Source organism: Lolium rigidum, chromosome 7 (genome assembly GCF_022539505.1).
Source record: "Lolium rigidum isolate FL_2022 chromosome 7, APGP_CSIRO_Lrig_0.1, whole genome shotgun sequence".
In the NCBI taxonomy this organism is placed as follows: Eukaryota; Viridiplantae; Streptophyta; class Magnoliopsida; order Poales; family Poaceae; genus Lolium; species Lolium rigidum.
Window position 1 is genome coordinate 96,065,378 of NC_061514.1, and position 13,292 is coordinate 96,078,669.

Sequence of the window (13,292 nt, forward strand, 5' to 3'; positions counted from 1 at the left end):
ATAATATATCTTTACAATGTGCAATGTCAGCGCTACATCCATAATCCAGTTCAGTAATGATGCCAACCATGCTTATTTCTTTCCCCATTTGAGATAAACTGGAATCAAAATCGTCATCTAAGCTACCAACACATATTTAAGTCTGGAAACGGCAAAGGAATATACATGAATATAAAACCACGGGAAGCAACGAAATATGTATAAGTATGAAAATTTCTGAAGCCTTGAATCTGGCCGGACATTACCATCTTGAATGGGGACAGGGACATGGAATGGCATGTATTTGACTTTGCATAGGAGATAATGTTAGTAAAAAATTATATATGGTTTGAAAGGCCATCAGTCTGTACAATGAAGAAAACACAACAATAATATGAATCTGGTCTTTTGACATAGATTGAAGAATTTCAACACAGTTCCTTGATTTGAGCAATTGAAAATCTTTGTCCAGCAAAACAAATAATGGGTGGTGCAACTAAGCACCTATAACTAATCACCAACAAATTTTGTTCTCCAAAATACTTTCCTTTCAGATTCAATCCTATATCCCTAAAATCTGACAGGAAAAGTCCAATACCAAAACCCTCTCAGCTGTTGATAGATCAAGTTCATTTCAGAATGTTTCGAGAACATCACTGATAGATACTGTATGTGGTTCACAAAAACAGGTGCTGAAGCTCATTTTATCCAGACAATATCTGAAAATAATGCATAAAAGATCTCATTTCGATTTGGAGTTTTTTGCCGCAGGACACTCAGCATCATTTAATCCAAGCAAACTTGAATCAGTAAAATGTATTAATCAAGACTGCACTCTGCTAACTGAAACATGGAAAGGAAATATAGTAGGACAGATATAATCCATTAACTAAAATAAAGTAAACTTTACTTAGAATCGGAAAGAATGCAAATAAATAACTAAGGCAACACTAATTTCAAGATTCAATGAAGACATTGCTGAATGGTGCACATAGAGGCTACAATATTAATTGCATGAAAACTATCTTTTTAATCTCCCAATTCATGTTTACAAATTGACTCGGAATTTTAGAATTAGAAAAGAGTGCAGCAAAGAGAGCATGGAACAGTTATAGAGATATAAAGATAAGGATTAGCAATGAACAAACAGATAAATTATGCATACAACATGAGAGTATGGATAAACTGATCGGTAGACCTCTAGCTTGTCCCTTTTGGAAACAGAGTAAATTCTCCCGTTAGCCTGATGCACTCTTGTACATTTTCCCGAGAAGCAAACTTGAGTGAGACCTTAGTACATGAGTGCCCAAGAAAAAAAAAAGTAGCTCGTTTGATATTACTTGGGTAATTTTGTTGATACTTTGCAGAACAAAGGATTCAAGAAATATTAAAAAGAACAAAAACAACAACATAAATAATACGATAGGACAATAGAGAAAGGGAAGAAAGTTACCTCTGCTAGCATGAAGCACATCATAAACCGGGAGCTTGCCCAACCAGATCTATACCCAACCAGATCTATACGATAGGACAATAGAGAAAGGGAAGAAAGTTACCGCTGCTAGCATGAAGCACATCATAAACCGGGAGCTTGCCCAACCAGATCTATACTATAGGACAATAGAGAAAGGGAAGAAAGTTACCGCTGCTAGCACGAAGCACATCATAAACCGGGAGCTTGCCCAACCAGATCTACCGTCTTAGCGCTTCCCACCTCCGACAACACAGGCACAACCAAAGAAGAACCCATGACAATAGGTGAGGAAGCTACCTGAGGCAAAGGCGACAGTGGCCTGAGTATTTTCGGAAACAAAAGCTTAACATTTACAGACCGGGAATTGTAAGAAAAGGGATGCATAATAAGAGTTTGATTTTTTTTAAAACTGCTACAGGGCATTTAATCACATGGATGTCTGAAAACACAAATACCTAGCTTACATTGATTAGTGGGAGATCTAAACAACGTGTAGGCAGGAAATCGAAATTTTTGGCAGATCAACATTTGAGATAAATATTTCTTGATAATAGCACAAGCTAAAATAATTTAGGCAGAAGAGACATTAAATAATGTGGGCCAGTATCGTATACTTGTTGACAAATGACAATAAATAGATAGAATGCTCAATTCAGGACAATACCTAAGGGTCTACAAAAATAAAGTCTAACACATATATATTATGTCATGTTTGTTGATCTCTTTAGAATACACCAAGAACTAAACAAACTTGCACGGGCTCCTAAGAATCCCCTCGAGAGAAAGGTGGTAGGTTCGGTAGGGGCAATCCAGCAGAAATACCAGCTGAAGAAGGATCAATTAGAAAACCACACAGTGGAAAACTGAGAAATGAATAACATGACAACACATACCAACAGAACCATCAATGACTGGGCGTTTTCCCAGCTGGAAATACCGTCTCCATACGTACACATCCGGCGGAACAGCATCAGACAAATGAACACACGCATCGGCAGACACAGAACCGACGGAAGAAGATCTAGCATCAGTAGGAGAAACAACCGGGAAAAACACGGACCAACAGCCAACACCGGCACATAATCCTCCAAGACGCCTTGGAAGGAACAACGGACTGCAAGATCGGTTACGGCTTCCCGGCGGAGGCCTCTGGAGAGTGGAGACTAACCATATCGTCGTTGCATACCATTCGAAGACGAACCACAGCAGCCATATGGTGACGACGACCATGAGCCGACCGCAAAACAGTCAGCAACCGATGGATCTTCGTCGGCCACAGCTGCCACCAAAGAACTTTAGCCCACCTTCCCCGAGTTGCCCTAGGTCACGGCGGCAGCAGGTCGAGCGCCGCCGATTGCTGGGGCTGGCATTTTCAGGAGGCGGTGTACTGCCTGGATCGCGGCGGCGGCAGGGAGATCGCCGCCGATTGCTGGGCGCTGGTCGTTCCATGAACGGTGTACTGTCCGGGGCGGAGTTCCCCGCAGTGAGCTTCTCCCCATCTCGCACGCCGACGGAAGGGATCCCAAGCGTCAGGATCTAGGGATGCTGCAGGGCGTGTGAGGTGAGGAATCAGGCGGAGAGCATGGGAGGGAAGCCTCTGCAGCTTGGCCGGATTGTGGAATATTTTTCCATGAAGGAGGTCAGGGTGGGGAAAGAGAGACGTGCGTTTTGCTTCTTCTTTCGCGAATGGAACGCCGTGTTTGAGTGGTATAGCTATTCTCCATTCTCCTTTTACGGTGGGACACCCACCGCTTTGACCACACAACAGCTAAAGCGGTGAAATGAACCGGCACACCGGCAGTTACCAAAATTAATACGGCAACAAACATTGAATGGAAACCGGAAGAGAGCGGAGGAAATCAAGGGAGGAGACCGAGGATCGCCGGTGAGACCGAACTAACACACCAAGAAAAAAGGAAAGGAGAAAACAGAGTGACCGATCAACAGTAAAATAAACGTATGTGTCACCACGTTATTGGATAAAACGTGTGTGAATAGTAACCCAAAATGTTGTGGTTCAAACGTGTGTGAATAGTAACCCAAAATGTTGTGGTTCAAACGTGTGTGAATAGTAACCCAAAATGTTGTGGTTCCTGCAAAAGGGGTCAGCTTTGATATAATGTTATGTGCCCGGTCACCACCATGCCGTCCATGCCCAGCGAAACCATACGCTTTAAATTGTTAGAGCATCTCCACCGGCGACCTCGATAGCGGCTCCGATAGCTTTTTGGGGGCTTGGGGGCGAAAATGGGCTCGCACCAGCGCGCCCCAAACGGCGCCGGCGATTTTTGGAGCCCAATAGAAGCGCTGGCAACCCCGTGCCGGCCCCTTCGCCAAGGGCACGAATCGGGAGCGCCGGCGCCTCGCGAGGCTGGAAATTTTGGGCGTGGGAGCCGCCTGTCAGCCACACACCAACAAAATATACATCTTCTCCCCCAAAATCCCGTCCCATCTGCCGCTCATTTTTCCCGCCAGCTGCTCAATCTCCCATTCAGCGTCGAACCCGAAAAACCCTCGCCGCCGCACCATGCCACCGAAGAGAAGGGCTCCGGCGAAGGCAGCGAAGCCGCCGACGAAGGCGCCGCCGAAGACGCGCACCGTCGCGCCGAAGGAGAAGCCGGCGACCATGTCGCAGGAGGACTGGGAGACGGAGATGGATCGCCGCGCCTTCGTCATGGCCGACCGCAGGAGGCGCCGCATCGCCACCCTCGCCGCAACGAAAGCGGTGGCCTCTGCGGAAGCGTGCCTGAGCTTTGGCGGAGGCCTGAACAACATCTCGAGCTCCCCGTCGTCGCTGGGTTACTACGCGGGGTACACCGCGGACGCGCCGTCGATCTCGCAGATGCAGCTGTCGCAGATGGACGACTGTGCCCGCTACTCCCCCGAGTTCGGCGACAGCGACATGACTGTCGACAACAACGCCCCGTTCTCGCCGGCTTCAACGGCTCGGGGCAGTGGCGCCTTCCGCTTCCCCGACCTGAACGATTCGCCTGACCTGCGCCGCACCTAGGGCCACGTGACGGACGGCACCGGCCTTCCCCGCGACCTCTTCCCCGGCGACGGTAGGCGCACCCAGCAGGTGTTCGGCAGCGGGTCCGGCGTGTCCATGGGCCAGGACGAGGTGCGTTTCCTTTCTTTCTATGTGTTGTGTGCATCGTAGACACCGGCGGCGACTCAAAATTGCAACTTTATGCGTAGATTGCCGGAGGAGATCCTGAACGGCATCATACGCGGCCATGCCTACGAACCCCCGGTCGACGACTATGAAGAAGAGGCCGACGAGGACGAAGGTGAGGAGGAAGTCCAGGAGGAGCTGATCGACGCCGAGACCGGCGCGAGCGTGAGGAGGACGCGCAGGCGTTCCGCTGGCACTCGTGGTCCGAGGTGGAGGTCCTTGGAGGATGAGTGCCTCATCGAGGCGTGGAAGCAAGTGAGATTTTGCTCCATCACCGGCGCAAACCAAACCGGGGGCAAGTATTACAAGCGCATCCTTGATTGTTTCAACGAGAAGAAGAACTATGGTGATTACGCCACCATAGAGATGAATCGGAATGAGGGCGCCCTCTCTCACCGTTGGAACTAGATCAAGGGGTCGTGTAGCAAGTTACACGGCTACTATGAGAAGATCAAGGCACAGAAGGAGAGCGGCACGACGATGGTGGATTGGGTATGATCTACGCCTATCTTATTTGCATATGAATTGGTGATCAATGTTGTTGCATATGACTTGATGATCCAACTTGTTGCATATGAATTGGTGATCAATGTTGTTGCATATGATTTGATGATCCAACTTGTTGCATATGAATTGGTGATCAATATTGTTGCATATAAATTGATGATCCAACTTGTTGCATATGAGTAGATGCTCAAAGCCCTCGAAATTTACAAGCACCAACACGAGGACAAAGACTTTCCGTTTATGCATTGCTTCAACAAGCTCCAAGGTTGCAAGAAATGGGACGACCTCCTCCACACTCTCTTGAAGGACGGGGAAGATGGGCCGGTCGATCTAGCCGGCGCCTCCACCGGGCGCTCCATTGGCAACAAGAAGGCCAAGGCCGACAGGAATGCGGCGCCGGTATTGGCAGCCATGGACGCCTCCATCGAGAAGATGATCACCTCGTTCTCAGTGGAGAACAAGGAAGCTGCCGATAGAGCCGACGTCGTGTGGAAGGCCATCCTCGACAAGCAAGAAGCCAAGATCGAGTTGGAGAGGGAGAGGGTGGACGCGGCGAAGATGGAAGCTCACGCTGCTGCCATGAAGGCCAACAACGAAGCGACGCAGCTATCGTTGGCCAAAATGTCTCAAGAATCGAAAATCTTGATGGCCGACATGGAGAAGATGGACCCCTTGGCACGAACGCATCGGCCAAGAGGTGATGGCGGCGCGAGCTGCGTCGGCGTCTCCCCCGGCACCGTCCATGTTGTAATATCCCAGGTTTAGAGGCAATAAAATGAGAAAACACCAAAGTGTGCATTGCATTCATGCATAGAAAATCCGGGGAATTTTCGCACTTTCAAATAAAACTTACCACAGTAGATCATCGAGTCAAGCGCTATAAACTTCACTGTGATCTTTGCTAAAACCTTGTTTTGGGTAGAGATGATTTGATCTATGGATTAGATCAAATGGAATTAGATTTGCAACAACACATTCTTTAAGAAACAAACCCTAATTTAATAATACTTAAAGGTTAGCAACTACCTTTGTGTGTAATTTAATTCACTTGTAAATAAGGTAAACCACAGGGTCTAAAGTGCATAAAAGCCACACATTATTATTTAAATCATAACTTATTAAATACATGGAATATCATAAAACTAAATCTGTTTACATTACGAATTATAGTTCAAACTATTTGAATAAAACTAACAATGAGTATTTTGAAACTCATATGATCATGCCTTGGTGAAATCAAAACCAACTATCCAAATTTGAGGAATAACCTTCAACCTTGACCTTTTGACCAATATTATAATATAAATCTAATCAAATATGATATAGTGACTCATCAACAATAATAAAACCATCCACAAGATATTTAGTAGCAATTGCCACTTGGCTATCCAAAAATAAATCATATGAGAGGATAATGATCTTGCCACATAGGATGAAAATATCTACATGACTTGCATCCCAATCTTTGCCACCTCATGCTCAAAGGATTGCTATGGATAAGGGCATGACAACCAAGCACCTTACTCATCTAACCAACACAAGAATCACCACCTATGTGTCATGATACTAGAGCTTGCCCAAGCCTATAAATAGAGCCACACCCTTCATCCATTTGCTCATCAAGTACCATGATACATGGGACCAAACACTTGAGACCTTCCATGTAAATTAGCTAGGATCAAGATGAAGAAGCTAGGAGGTGGAGGCATACCACAAGATGCAGGTTTATCAGATTTCCTGAAGAACAAGCTACAGAAGATACCAAGGTAGAATTCCTAGGGAAACCATATATTTAGAGGATCATATCATCATCTCTTAAGTAGGACCTTAGGATATTGCAAGACATTGAGAAGTGAGAGAAGTTGTAATACTAACCATAGCCATGTTCATACAAAAATATTAGAGAAGTACTAATCCTAGTTGTTTAAGTCAATATTTAATCTTGGAGGCGAGAACCCTATTCCAATAGCAAAACCTTAGGAAACCAATTCCATAATCATCACAACTTGGTACTAATTATAAACCCTAAGAATCTAGGATGAGTGTGATGAGAGGAATATTAAAGAGGGATTAGTGAGAAATGAGTGGATCTTGTCTAATGCATCATTATACCTTGTAGATATAAATGATAAGTTAAACCCATATGATTAATAGATCTCATCTATCACATAAAATAATAAGTATATCACTAGTAGTTAACCCCAGAGCAATCCTCATGCCTTGTATGGAGGAGTAACCCTAGCTAGCCAATAAAACATAATCAAAGCTTATACTTATACCCAATTCTGGCTTGTGTATCCCATGGGCAATCCCAAATAAAAACCCTAGACCACATTTGAATCCAAGTACCACTTGGGATCATGAAAAGAACCCTGCCATGCCTCATGCCTACTTATATTGCAATTTAATGAAGAGTATGCAAAACCCTAAACCCTTTCACATAGGATCCACCTCAGATAAAATGATACTCCCTCTGTTTCATTTTATAGTGCCTATAGTTTTTTGGCACGGAAATTAGCGCAAGAGTATTTTTTACACAAGACCCCTAGCTGAACGGTTTGAGATCAACGTAAAATTTGGGAAATCCATATCTTACTAACTTACCATAACAAATTTGGGAGCTGAACGATTTGGGAGCTGAACGGGGAGGAGGTAATTGAAAAAAAGCTAAGCTACAACCTTATATTCTGAAACAAATGCCAAAAATCTATAGGCACTATAAAAAGGAACGGAGGGAGTATGCCCTAACTTGTGTATCATGGATCACAAGTATAATCCAAGCTAGAAGTTGCTAAGCAAGATTAGTAATTATAGAGTTTAATTAACCATTTTCTCAAACCTTAGAAACAATCATACACATGAAATCATGAACCAATCCCATACCTTTACCATTTGTTAAACCCTATCCATAATTCAACTATATGTGAGTAATCACTATGGTTAAGCAATAGAAAAATATAATATATTCACCATGCACATGTTCTAAATTTCAAAAGCATTTAAATAGATTTGATTTCTAAATTTAAAAGCAATTGAGATGAACCCTAAATTAATATCTATTTGAATCTTAACTTGTACCTCATAAGAACCAAAATTAATCAATTATAAATGGTTGTTTAAAAACAAAACAAGACCGTGAGTATCATTATCAAATTCTTATGATATTCAAATAATTTAGAACTCGCAAAACAAAACGAAATCAATTTAAAGTCAAATAACAAATTCAAAACAGAAATTTAAAAGAGAAAAGAGAGGGTAAAGCTTACACTGGCCGTGCAACCCAGCAGCAGCCCATGTCATTGGCCCGACGAGAAGACCAGGAGCAGCCCAGCCCAAAGCCAGATACCGTTTCGGTCGCTTTAAAATTCGTGCAAGGGAGAAACGTCGTCGTCGTCTTCTTCTCCGAGGCTGACACCGCGGCAACGCCAGTAGACGCCGACCTTGTCGACGATAAGGACGCCTCAGACGTCGCAGAAGGTTCTAGAGCTTCACACTATCGTCCTCGCGTCCGAGTCTATCCATTCGCATCAAGATTCACGCCCGAATGCAGCTCACCGTCGCCAGTGCATCTCGGCCAGTACCGCCGGCGAGCCGACGAACTAGACCTCGCCTCGCCCTATAAATATGCCTGGAGCTTCTCCAGGAAACCCTAGAACCTCGCCGCCCCTCCATTTCTTCTCAGTCACTCTCTATCTCTCGCGTTCATCCACCCACGGTCGCCGGAGTCGAAGATGAAGCCATCGGCCGGAGCCACCCGGAGCTCGTAGCTTGGTCGAGGAGGAGCGCCTCGTCGAGAGGAGCATCTGGGCTCAAGCAATCATCCAGGGGAGCTAGGAATCGGCTCAATTGCATCGATCCCTTCTGCAGCACATCGCCGGAGATCGCCAATCGCCGTCGCCTCCATCAGCAATCGTCGATGTCAACCACGCCATCATGTTCAGGGTAAGCTTGCGCATCTGAAGAGCCAGATCTTGCTTCCTAGAACCCTCTGTAGCGCTCGATCGATAGTTCGCCGGAGAGCACCGCCGCGGGACATGTTTTCCGACATGGTTCCAGTGATCCCCTTACGAAACCAATACCACCATCAGCTTCAGCGAGTCGAGGAGAGTCGGAATATATCACTAGGCCGTCCTGGTGGCATTAAAACGGCGGCGCCGTCGTCTACTGGTCGCCGGCGTTTAGCCGTCGACGAAGTCGACGTGGCGTGTGGGGCCACTGGTCGTGTTGACTGGTCGTTGCCATCGTGGCAGCTGACCCAGTCAACGACCCCACATGTCAGTCTCTGCGGGTATGAGTGAACCGGTACGTTTAGTATTTAGGTTTAATTTCAAATTCCAGTAAATAGTTGAAACTTTGCAAAATCATATAAAATTCATTTCAACTCAGAAAAATATGAATAATATATCAAAATGCTCACAAAAATAAACTCTATTTAAATAAAATATAAAACAAAAATGTGTGTCAAAATAAAATTTCACTTATTTTTAACCTTATTAATTATGCCATTTCATTTATTTAAAATACAATTTGAATTCAATAATTAGTGAAGTTTCAATTTAAATTTTAACCATTCAGTAACTAATTAAAATGTTAAGATTAATTTTCTTTATCATATTCTCCTCAATTAAAATATTAGTGGTAATTCCTAAACCCTAATTTGCAAATTACCATTTACCATTTTCTTTAAATAAAATAAAGCAAGAAAATACTAAAAGTTAATGTTATTTTGGTAATTCAAAACTTGTATATTTAAATATATTTAATTCTCAAGTTAATTAGTTAAATCTTAATAACACTTATAAAAACCTAGTTTCTAATTAAACCCTAACTAGTAATTAGTTTAATTCTTAAACCTTTAAAAATTAATAGCATATTAAAATTATTAATAACTTTATTTCAAGTACTTAATCACATTAATTCTAGTACCAAGTATTACTTTAAGAATTGGATCATAATTTAGAAACCCTAGTTTTATTATAAGTTAGAATCTGGATCCCATTATTTTATGTGATCATTTGAAAATGCTTTAACCCTAAAACCCTAGTTGCTTATCACATGTGATCATGTGAGTTTCCCCTTACATAGAGAACCTTATTATGTGACCAACAAATACAAGTCATGATCCACCACATTGAACCAATTCACATGAGTCATCATTCCATGTCTTTATTTATTTTTAATAAACCTTGTATAACCAATTAGTGCCACCTAGGTATAAACCCTAACTTGTTAATTGGATTAGTACCATTGATCACCATACCACACCATTGAGATCAATCTCAATCATCCAACCTTAGTAGAACCATAGTAATGAACCCTACTACCAATCTTGTGTAGTAATTCTCATCATATGCTCCTATTCAACAAAACCCTACTTAGAAAGTAATAACCCACTTAGCTTAGAAACCATTAAAGAGTATTTAGTAAAGCAAATGTGAAGCCATAGTAAACCTAATAACAAACCTATGGAACCATCTTAATAACCATCCTTTGATATAATGTATATGGGAAACCATGGTAATAACCCTACCAATACTTGCTACATATGAATCCATTCCACTTAAAGAACCCAACTAGTTTGTATTAGAAAACTAAATGAAACCATTAGTAAACCCTAGAAGCCATAGCTCCTATTTAAAGTAGTCCTTATTCTTACTAACTTGTTCTTCAAAAGTTATTCTTTTGAAGTACAACTGTCAACCAAACCATAGAAACCCAAAGTTCTTATTTGAAATACTTATTAAATCTTAATCAACATGTTCTTCAAAAGTTATTCTTTTGAAGTATAATATAAGTAATCATCAACCATGTAGATGACATGCTTTAACCCTAAAACCCTAGTTGCTGATCACATGTGATCATGTGAGTTTCGCCTTACATAGAGAACCATATTATGTGACCAATGAATCCATGCTTATGATCCACTAGCATAAACCAAGTCACATGAGATTATCATTTCATGTTCCTATTCTTAATTAAAACCTATATGATTAACTAGTATCACCTAGGTATAAACCCTAACTTGCTAATTGGATTAGTACCATTAATCACCACTCCTATATACCATACCATTAAGATCAACCTCAATCATCAAACCCTAGTAGCACCATAATGATAAACCCTAATATCAACTTTGTGTAGCAAATCACAGCACATGTTCCTATCCAACTAAACCTTACTTAGGAAATGATAAACCACTTAGCTTAGAAACTATTAGAGATTATTTGGTAAAGCAAATATGAAGTCATAGTAAACTCTAACTCATAGCAACACCTTGATAACCATCCTTTGATATGATGCTTAGGAGAAACCACAGTAATAAATCTACTAATACTTTCTACATGTAGATCACTTCTATTTAAGCACCAACCAGTCCTATTAGTAAACCCTAATAGCACTTAGCTCCTATTTAAAGTAGTTCATATTCTTATTTTAACCTTGTTCTTCAAAAGTTATTCTTTTGAAGTACAAATGTTAATCAAACCTTAGAAGCCCCAATCCTTCTTTGAAATACTCATTAATTCTTAATTAACATGTTCTTCAAAAGTTATTCTTTTGAAGTATAATACAAGTAATCATCAACCATGTTCTATAGAACTTAAAATTGACAAGCTGTTCTTTACATATTATTCCATCACTGTTCTTTATGTGTATGATTGTTATGATGTCTTATATCACTTGATTATGATGCTAATATAACCAAACCCTAATAAGAACCTTGTTTGAGAATCATTCTAAAAGTGCAACCAACCAGTAAAGAAATCTTTACAACTCATCATCCTAAATCATCGAGGTTAGGTTACGCTCGGGACGATTGCATCTCATACTATGCATTATAGCATCTTTGCTAGTTCTTTAAACATTGTCCTTACCGGACGATGATGGTATTTCAGCATTTGGAGTTCTCACGTATCGAAGCTTTTGCCTGCATAATCTTGCGGTCAAGAAAGGCAAGTTCATCGCTTGCTCATGTCATTTGATTATTTGTATCAAACTATATGCAAAGTACTATACTTATCACTCATGCATTGAAAAGCAAAGTATTATTTTACAATTATGAATATGACTATGTGGTGGGCAATGGAACCATGGTATGTGTTGATATGGTGGAGGTTCCATTGCAATGGGTTATATCACCCTAGGATTAATTACCAATGCCGTCCAGTGATTCTAGCGCCGTACAAACCGCGTTGACCATGAGATCTATAATGGCTCTGGGGAAGCCAGCCGTATCTTTTCCCTTCTGCACGCCAACGGATCGGAGAGCTGGTGGGGTGTTGGAGGCACTGCCGCAATAGGTTGGGAAATCCTTTTAAATCCCCATCCATTAGTGATGATAAGCTCAACGATCTATGAGGGATTGTCCGGAGTACACCATGAGTAAAGCCGTATTATCGGGGGAAGTCTACTGGAGGTGTAGGGTCGGACAAAGGGTGGGTTTGCGGTCGCGGAGAAGGCGGTGTGGGCTTGGATCTTACACCTGGCCTCACACCAAAGGAAGTGTGGACGAGCATGCTACTCGGTTGGCAACAAGGATAAGTTCTCTTATGGGAAAAGTAACGCACCTCTGCGAGAGGATATCTGAATTGTGATTGTCACTCCTGTTCGGGAAGGGAGCTGTGAACGCGGCGAGAAAGGAACTCCACGAAGTTCCGGTCAACTCTGTGAAGACGACGGGCATAGTTTTCAGAATAAAATAAACCTTTTGAAGAAATGTTTATGAAAACTTGCATTGGCCTATGACTTTCTGGTCTATGGCTGTAGCTAGTGCATGATACACATATTTTCCTAATATGAACTTGCTGAGTACGCTCGTACTCATTCTATCTCGTTTGAACCCCCTTCTTAGATCAATGCACCGAAGGAGAAACTACCATGGAACTCGAAGACAAAGGAGTCAACTGCAACAAGATGAAGAATTCAATCAAAGAAGTCAATGGAGTCAACTTCTGCATCAGCTAAAATGAAAACCTAGACTAGTAATAGAAGGGAACCTTTCCCTAATCCTAGCACCTAAGTAGCTAGAATTCTATAGCAAGCCAAGTAGCTCTTAAACTTGAGTTAGCAATAAGATAGACTACGAGTTGTTCTTCCTGGAGCTTTATTTGAAGTTTTACCTCACCTTGTAAAGTAGGAGGAGTTTGTGTGGATCTTATG